At 46.4% G+C, this 9,624-nt stretch overlaps 1 long non-coding RNA gene across 2 annotated transcripts in view; it reads right to left on the reverse strand.

Annotated features, from left to right (window-relative positions):
• Positions 1-4,103, reverse strand: part of LOC139045987 (uncharacterized) — a 366,411-nt gene extending 362,308 nt beyond the window's left edge. Inside the window, exons 1-2 of one of the 2 annotated variants that reach the window (XR_011505560.1) lie at positions 3,968-4,103; positions 2,069-2,326 (exon numbers count right to left, since the gene is read on the reverse strand). This is a non-coding gene — a long non-coding RNA (uncharacterized lncRNA). Of the gene's footprint in view, positions 1-2,068; positions 2,327-3,868; positions 3,931-3,967 lie in introns of those variants that run through there. The other variant, XR_011505565.1, reaches the window with a different exon arrangement.
• Between the last annotated feature and the right edge of the window lie 5,521 nt (positions 4,104-9,624).

Consider the following 9,624-nt stretch of genomic DNA (forward strand, 5'->3'; position numbering starts at 1 on the left):
GTGTAGTCATCACTGATAGCACTGAAAACAGAGAATTTGAGTAAATCAATTCTAGAAACTTGCTATTGTCTCAATTTATAGAACTTTCTGTAAGGAAATGGAAGGGCCACATGTTCCAAGAAGAAGCCATGACCTTCGGCAACATGCTTACACATAGTAAGACTCAATAAATGTTTGTCAAAGTGAATTAATCCACACTTAATTGGATAAAAGAATTGAATAGAACACATTTTTAGCAAAAAAATGTATTGAAATATGTGAAAACTTCTATCCAAAGTGACTTTGAACATTTCGGTGAATGTTTTTGGTTAATGTGGCTTGAAACTTGTAAGGCAGTCAACGAAGAAAGTTGGAAGTATCAAAACATCACTAATTCATTGTAAACAGTAAAAGTAGTACTTTCATTACATGTTTAGAGATGCTTAGCACTCTGTTATGCTTTTTCTTATGTATATGCTTTTTAAAAATATATTTCCTACAACAACCCAATGGGATAAGTGTTATGATCCCCACTTACAATTGAGGAAACAAAGACGCAAGAAAATCAAGTAACCTGGCCAAGGTACCACCATGAGTCTTTGCCTGGTCTGGGATTCAAATTCAGGTCAGTTTCATGTCAAAGTCTGTTTCTAAACCTCTGAGCCCAACTCTGGGTGGCCATCAGGACAAATTCAAACATATTCACTTCAGACGTTTGTAGGTAAAACACTTGGAAAATAATACGGCACTCTCTACCCCCTCAAAAATATTCCGGCAGATAAACTTTTGTTGAAAACATTCGAGGAAATCTGACATTTCCATACAGGACACTCGGCCGAAAGTATACTTTACAGAAAATTTAAAGCATGTTTCCTGAACTAATGTTCCCTGAGCTAACATTCATACAAAATCACGGTTATTAATACACATGAAGGTTTCCATGTCACTAACTCTATTGTTCAACAATTCAAACATAAACTTCACAAGAGAGGATGCACCTTAATTAGAAGAACAATCAACAAATCACAAAGTCTTCACGCTAAAAGATTTCTTAAAGTTTCTTTAACCAAACCTTCATTTTATAGATGATAAATTAAAGTCCAGGAAAGTTAAGTAGCTTGTCTAAGTTTATACAACTAGAAAGAAGCAAATCATAATATTTTGCTTATAGCAGGATAAAAACATTTGCAATTCCCAATTATCTTCTTTGACCAGACCTTAACATTTCTCAATTACAGTGATATATCAACGATATCCTCCAACTTTAGGATTAAAACCACCCTGAACTTGAATCATTTTGAGGATCAAATCCTACAACTTAAGTCATTTTAAAGCAATCTATTTTAAACAAAGAAAACGCTCACTTTTCATGGCAAACAACTGCTTAAAAAGGAAAGTAAATACGGTATCAAAATACTTTTTATATTACCAACAGTATTTATATGAACTTTTAACTGCTTTCTCACAGAGATGAACAAAACTGAATTGTAAGACTTAAAAGAAGGAATATAAGACTCTTAATGACCACCATAAAAACTTGATGTATACCATAAAGATTAAGTAAATTTACAGCCTCTCTTGTTATTAAATAGTCAAGTTTTCATTCTGCTAGAACTTGTACTTTATATTGACTTCCAGTTATTAGGAATTCATTTATTTCTGGCCACTTGTGGATTTCGTTTACCAAAATAAAATGTCAAAAGTGAAAAAAAAAATGCAAACCATGAAAGTTCTGCTAGTATAGAAACAATCACTGCGATATTTAAAAACAAAATCAATCATAAATAAAATAAGACATTTATTGGACCCATTATTGTTCCATAACTTTCCTTAGTGACTATACAATCCACATTCATTACATGTGCTGATGTTGAAGGACACTTTGTAAAATTAAGAAAACTTCATCAGAAGTACCCAAATCATCATTCCAAATGAAAATGAACCTACAAAAACCAGTTCAAAACAAGGAAATCCAAAGTCATAAATCACTTTGATCAGGCAACAGGTCAAAACAACTAGACAATTCTCTAATGGCATAAGCACCAGCCCCCAAAAGAAGTGCTTGTAGTCTATTTAAAAAGAAACATACCTTCTTTAAGGCGGAGAATTCCCAGTGATCAAATTGTAGTAATCCATTTAGAGAAGGCATCATCAAAAATCCTGACATTTTAACTTTTAAGTAACTCCAAAAGAACAAGTCTGATAACTTTTCATCCAGGAATGACTTGATGTTGCACTGGTACTTCCATAATGTTCACTGATAGAAAGATCCAGTAAGAACAATGCAGTATGGCGAAGGTCAACGCACCGCACGACGCTTTCTAGATGCTGATAATAATAATTATACCTATACAATTGAAATTAATGAATGTTAACTTCCAAGTCATTCTAAAGTTTCTAAAGAAAGGTAACCATAGCATTAATATATTTGTCTTTGACATGAAAATTCAAAACTATATAGTTCTGGTACTTGAATCATTTCTAGCTGCAAATTCTAAATAATGGCTACTACTGTATAAAATCATAACTTTAAGAAGTTGAAATAGACTGTGTTTGGATGATTCCTCCAGTTACTAGCAATACATTCAGTTTGATGTTTCATTTAAGTCCAAGGGTGTGAGGAATGCCTCTAGCTCTCCAGGGGAGACAGAAGAAAAAAGAAGAGACTGTGATAAATTACCTTGGTATTTGGACTGATCCCATAGAACATACCTGAAAATAATGACCTACATTTGCATTGTTGAATTCAAGAAGTCTGTTCCAGACATTCTTAATATTTAAACACATCCTAACAGCTAAACATCCTACATTTGCCCACTTTCAACGAACTTCCAGCTTCTGTCCCTAATTGTCTTTCAATAACCAAGTGACAGGACGGAGAAACAACTTTCGTGGTAAAGTGGAAAAGAGCTGAAAGAAATTTCATATAAAGTGGAGATATTTACTAGTCGTGGAGTGGTCGCCTCATATGAGCAAGAACCAATCTAGAAACTGCGAAGTGAAGCTACTTGGGGAACAAAGTTAGGGAGTCTCCCTTGGCCCATAAACACGGAGGGAACTGCGCTGCCTCTCCACCCCGCAGAAGCAGCAACAGCCATCCCTCTTTTGGGCGGGCGTGGCAGATAGAAACAAAAGGTTAAAACACAAAAGGCGGGGCGGACTCCTGAGTCTGAGAAGCTTCTGGGACTCACGTTCTCTTTTCTATTCAAACACATTGAAATGAAGAGGAGAGGGTAAAGCGAGAGAAGTGATGATGGATCGCAAGGACAGCTTAGGTTATTCTGGGTGGGTCATGAAACTGAAAGGGGCGGACGGGATGGCCGACTCTAACTAGTGGTCCAGGCCCCATCCCTCCATCCCTGCATCTCTGACAGTCGGGAACCTGTGGCTTCCTCCACCCTACCCCAGCCTCAAAGAAAACTTTCTGAAGTCTTACCTGTTTGCTCTAACCCCCTTGACCACAAACACAAGAGTCCAATCCCTTACAACCCAAACCTCTTCTGCATTCTATTGTTGCAGCTTTTGGTATTGTGCGTTGGATCTGCAGAGCGCTCCGCAGTTAAGTTATAAGACGGCGAGGAAACGACCCCCACCTCCATATCCCTTTCTTTGCATGACCAAAGTCAGGGCTGGGGTGGGGGTGAGCCTGGACGTGTCCCCATCCCTTTCAGCACGTTTTCCTGCGGTATGCGCGCATTTGGGAGAAAGTGAGGCAATGCCCCCTTGAGAGACCCTTCTCCCATCCCCCCGGCTCCTCATATAATGAGGCACTTGAGAGAAATGCCTGCTTGGCTTTTGCCTGTTACAAATAAACAAATAAAACAATCTATGCAAGTTCGTTAAAGAACAAAAGAGAAGGGAACAGGGAGGGAAAGGAGGCACAACTTACCAGCCAAACTTCGCCACCGCACTACTCCGTCCTCCGAAGGGCGGGGAGCGGGGCGAGTTAAGGGGGAGAGAGGTAAACAAGACAACAATCCCCACTCACCTTCTTCTCCACTTCGTCGCACTTTTAAGAGACATGCCCCTCGTTGCAGTCTGCGAGGCGCTCGGACACTTTTGTGTGGCCTGACAGAGGAGAAAGTCGCGGCGGCAAAGTTGGGAGAGGGAGATACCCCGGCGGGCGTCCGGGGGAGAGGGGAGGAGAGAGAGTTCATCAGAGTTCCCCCTTTTGTTCCAAGTCCCGGAGCAGACAAAGAGGCGGCGAGCGGCGGCAGGTTTCTCCCTCTCACCCCTTCTTCCTCTCTCCCTCCCCTCCTCTCCCCGCCCCCTCCCTCTCCCCGCATCTCCCGCCCGGCTCGGGAACCTCGGAGGCGAGCCGGGGCTGCTCAATCCCCAGTTCATCGCAACTCTGCCCCGACCCTCTCCTCCCACTGCCTCACTCGAAACTTTCCCCAGGAGATGCCTGTCCCGGTCCCCTCCACACCCACCACCCTTTTACCGCCCCACTCCCCAACGCGCACACGTCTACGCGGGGGAATCTCCAAAATCATTGTTTCCGGGAGATGCACCTCTTTGTCTGCACTTTCCCTGCCAATCAGTGTGAACAATCCACTTTGGCATCGAGTTTCTGTCAGTTTCTCATCGTCCCAAGAGACAAAATGCGAAGGGTAGGGGGTCAACCCCAGAAGATAAAGGCGCTTACACAATCAGAGGTGGGGCGCACCCTGGGCTCTCCATCCTCGTTCCTCCTCTCGGATTCACTCCCCTTGACTCAACGCGCCACAACAACTCAAAGGGGCTTCAAGTGTTACAAAACTCTCTTCCCCCGCCCATCCCCACTCACGCGGTCCCTTGGGAGAGCCCTCTAATCCGCGGGACAAAGCCCAGCTCGGGGTCCAGCCCGGGCCTTCACCCCTCGGGGCTACCTGTTGCAGCAGGCGCTGCGCTACTCGGTCCAGGTCTCCGAGGGCAGATTCCCACCTCGAGCATCGCGCCCACCGCTCAGACCCTGGACTTCCCCAACCTCAAACCGCGACGGCAAGGCTCTGGATGAGTGCGCTCCCTCTGACCCTGGAGCTAAGCTCTCCTCACTCGTTCCCTTCTCCACACCACTGCCTTGTCCTCGCCCCAAAGATCTGACTCTGGGTCCCTGGCCGCCTCCCCATCCTCTACCCCCTGGTGCGGCTGGACAAGCCAAGCATCCCCTCTTTCCGTCCCTCCCCCCACTGCCTTGACTTGGGCAAATCAGGTGTCTCGGACCAGGAACCTTCTCCAGGTCCTTTACCAGTCGTTCCTTGACCTTAAGAATTAGGGACTCCATCCTCACCTCCCCCCTACCCCAGACCCTCATCCCAAGTGCGGGCCACAGCATTAGCTCTCTGAGTGACTCACAGCAGCGTTCATGTTCCTTCTGGATCTCACTAGAATTAAAGAGGAGGAAAGCCGAGAGGTGGGGGAAATGGGAGAGAACGGGGGCCCGCATGGGGAAGCAGTTTCTAGGGCAAAGGAAAGAAAACCCCAAACATTCCAAAGCAAACTCCCACCCGACAGGAGGTATCCGGCCTGTCGCGCACCTTCACCTCTATCCTCTTTCTTTGCTCATCCCAGACTTGGGATCTTTGAGGTGAAGTTTGGGGGTAAAGGGATGGCGTAGAAGGAGGCTTGGGGACTTGAGAGCAGTGTCGGGGTTGGGTTGGGGGTGGGGGGATGTCTGAGGAAGGAGATGAGGAAGGAGCAAAGAGCCCCTGCTGAGTCCAGAATGTCGCGGCTGGCGGTCCCCGTACTGGCCCGGCGACTCCGTGCCGGGTCTCTCCCCCAGAGCAGAACAAAGACGCCGCGAGGAGCGCTTCTGTCCTCGCCTCCCGGCGTCCGCACCCCGCCCTGTGCCGCGCTTGCACGAGCCCACGCCGCTCTCGGAAACTTTGCAACCAACTTCCCCCAGAGTTAGCGCGCGCGGCGCGGGGAAGAGAAGAAGAAATGAGGACAATCTCATCCCGGGACCAGAGATGCCCTCTTCCCCGTCCCCTTCCGGACGATAAGCGCCACTCCTTGCGCCGCCGGTCCCAGCCCGCGCGCGGGGCGACCCACGGTGCAAGGGCGAGAAGAGCACACGCCTTCCCCGGCTCTCTAAGAGAACGAAACGCTTTTCTTTAGTTTGGACGCGTGCAGGGCGGGGCAGTGGGTCGAAGGGACGAGGTGCAAAGAGAGAAGCGGGCGTTGGGCAGGCGGAGGGCGGCGGCCGGGACTGCGCGTGAGGCCGAGGGTGCAGGAGCGAGCGCCCGGGTGAGCCGCGCCCGTCGAGCCGGGTTCGTGCGCGCCCCATCCTGCCCTCCGATGCCAACGAGGCCGCAGAGTCAGGACCGGGGGCCAGGTCCGGCCGGCCTCCTGGCGCATCGACCTCCTCACCTGCGGGGAGCCTGGCCACCTGCGCCGCCTCCTCCTGGAGCCCTGGGTCTCTGGGGCAGCTGCTCGCCTGCTGGAGGCTCAGAAGCCTCACCTTAGGTTAAGGATCTTGAACGCACCACCACCAACCAAAAGAGAAAACAGCCCCCACCCACTCCTGTCTGGCACATTTTCCTCTTTGTTTAATTATGATGACTTCCAGAATTCTCTTTTTAGGAGAAGTCTACCCTCCCCCAGACAAACCTTTACTTTCTGCTATCCTCAGGGATCTGCTTGGAAAATAAGGAAAAGTTAGCACTGCCAGACAATTCTGTTCTACTGCCTCTGGAAAATACTCGTGTTATACGGTAAATCAAATGAGTTGATAACTTCTAAATAATACCCAATGCTCCGCTTACTGTTATAGCGTTCTAGTCGAATCTATTAAAACATTCCCAAACCTCTGAAAATACGTCCAGCTTGTTTCTCTCTTCTCTCAAGGAATGAGGAGTAAGGCCTGTTTGCGAGCTGAAAAGTCAATATGGCTTTAAGGAGGCTTTCCCTCTGCGTTATGAAACACTCCTATCACAGCTGTTTGAGGTAGCTCCCTTTCCCAGCCTGCTTGGAACAAAGGGATTTCTCCCAAAAATCTTGGTCCTTAACTGGTCAGAGCTCCCCAAGCTTCACTCGTGGGCCACTCTCTATGACCTAGCTGTGGCTACCTTGTAAAAGGATGCCATTTTTTCTCAGATGCCACCTTTTTTTTTTTTTTGAGGAAGATTAGCCCTGAGCTAACATCTGCTGCCAATCCTCCTCCTTTTTGCTGAGGAAGACTGGCCCTGAGCTAACATCCGTGCCCATCTTCCTCCACTTTATAGGTGGGAGGCCTACCCAGCATGGCTTGCCAAGTGGTGCCATGTCCGCACCTGGGATCTGAGCCAGCGAACCCTGGTCCCCAAAGTGGAACCTGCGAACTTAACCCCTGCGCCACCGGGCTGGCCTACCATATTTTTTAATGTTAAAAAAATTAATTAACATCTAGGCTCAAAGACGGATATATCAGAGCAAATGGGCTTAGAAACGAAGTATGCTCTCTGTACTAACAGTGCTGGAACTCCACTTGGGGCTCCACCCCTCTGTCCTTCCCACTGGCAGGCCAGCGGGCATCTTCCTGCAAGTCTCCCCTCTCTGCTTCTCTGTTCAAGGGCTTCCCCTGAACCCTACTTTGCCAGTGCAGGCCTGCAGGCTAGAAGTGCCAGGCGGTTAGCGTCCGTCAGAGTAGCCCTCAAGAAATCAAGGATGGGAATCAGTTTAAAAATATCCCAGCTTCCCCACTGCAGCTAGGACTATACTGAGCTGTGTTCCTCACTGTCTCCCAGGGGCCCCCAACTTTGAGTCAGTTGCCCACAGCAGTAACTTGCTCTTTAAGGCACCCTGTGTTAGCTTCCTTCCTTACCTGTCTCATTCTCCTTCCTCCGTATCACTACCCATACAGACTACAGTATCTGCCCTCAGTCCTGGTCTCAGGGTCAGCTTCTGGGGCAACTCAACCTAAGAGACCGCTTGTCTATGTGCTTTCTAAAGGGAGGAATCCGTTCTATTTGGAGAATGAAGCGACATGATCGGATTTTCCCCGGGAAAGAGGTTATTTCGGTAATGAAAGGTGTTTATCTAGTTCATTTTCTTTGTAATAGCTTAAAATTAGATGTTTACTGAATAAAGTATAGAAGTGGCGATATGTAGAATGGTATCTTGTGCGTGAAATGTTTATACATAGTTTCATAAGAAAAGAAGTTCCTTAAGTCTAATGCGAACAGAAAGCAACGCAACAGGAAATTCTGTTAGAATCACCTTTTAAAAAAATGAGCTAGCAGTAACACAGAAGGCTTTGATTGAGCCTCCAGTGAGAGTGAAGGAGGATGATAAACGCATCCCAAACTATGTCTCCATGTGACCTAGTGAGTAATATTTCCAGTGAGACATCCCATGGAGTTTTTCAGCAAACATCTCCCAGCATAAATTGGCCAACAATTGCAACACTTCTTATGAAATTAGATATTAAATCTTACTCTCCTCTTAGCCACCATTATGAATAAGTCATCAAGTATCTGCATAATTATAAGTCCATAAAGCCATCCCTAGTTCCAGAACTTTCTTTCTTAGGTTGCTTTCACTGCTGTTTTTCTTAAGTTCTTCCTGTGGTAGGCCTTAATGCTGTACACCAGATTTTTGTTGTTCTCCCTCAGGGCACGTGGTAGGAATGTAATTCCCCACTCCCCTTGAATCAGATGCGGCCATGTGATTTGTTCTCGCCAATAACATGGAGCAGAAATTATATGTGTTTCTTTCAGGAGGAAGCTTCAAAAGGCAGTGTGTGATTTCCTGTACTCCCTTTCTTTCCATTTGCTACAGTGCTGGATAGGGTCCTGATTTAGCCTGGGTACCTGAGGGAGCCCCCCAGACAAACCTCAGTGGTCATTTTGTGTGAGCGAAAAATAACCCTTTCTTGTCTTAAGCTGCTGAGATTTTAGGGTTGTTTGTAATCACAGCATAACTTGGTTGATGCTCACTTGTTCAGATGCTCAGTCTTTTATCTTTGCAGAGTTTCACCTCTGATTTCCTTATGGATTTTAGATCTTGGAAAGTTTATACAGTTGCTCATGTGTGCTTCCCACAGTATTTTCTAGCTAGACTTCAAGTTTAATGGTTCTGTGCTGGGTAAATCGCTGTCTTTATGAAAGATTAGTTTATCTTCTTGTTAAAAAAAAAAGGGGGCCAGCCCGGTGGCACAGCAGTTAAGTTCGCACGTTCTACTTGGTGGCCCGGGGTTCGACGGTTCGGATCCCAGGTGTGGACATGGCACCGCTTGGCAAGCCATGCTGTGGTAGGCATCCCACCTATAAAGTGGAGGAAGATGGGCACGGATGTTAGCTCAGGGCCAGTCTTCCTCAGCAAAAGAGGCAGCAGATATTAGCTCTGGGCTAATCTTTCGCAAAGAACAAAAGAACAACAAAAAAAGCCTACCAACAAATTACCAGGAAGAGGATAGGATTTTGTTGAATCTGTTACACTTCATTTTTGCCTCTGCCCACAGACAGTTAACTCTCCCTAATCTTTGTCATTGGCTTACCAACTTTTAGGGCCCCTTTATCCAACACTGTCAGCTCAGTGAGTCTTTATCATACTACCTTTTAAACTAGATTTCTTTGGACAAGTCACTTCACCTTTGGTGAAGTTTTATTGGTTTTATTTACCTAATAAAACTGAGAAGTCCTCACCTACTTCATGGGGTTATTCTGTGGATTGAATGAGATGCTAAAT

The sequence above is a fragment of the Equus asinus genome, chromosome 8, assembly GCF_041296235.1.
Source record: "Equus asinus isolate D_3611 breed Donkey chromosome 8, EquAss-T2T_v2, whole genome shotgun sequence".
NCBI classification, from domain to species: domain Eukaryota; kingdom Metazoa; phylum Chordata; class Mammalia; order Perissodactyla; family Equidae; genus Equus; species Equus asinus.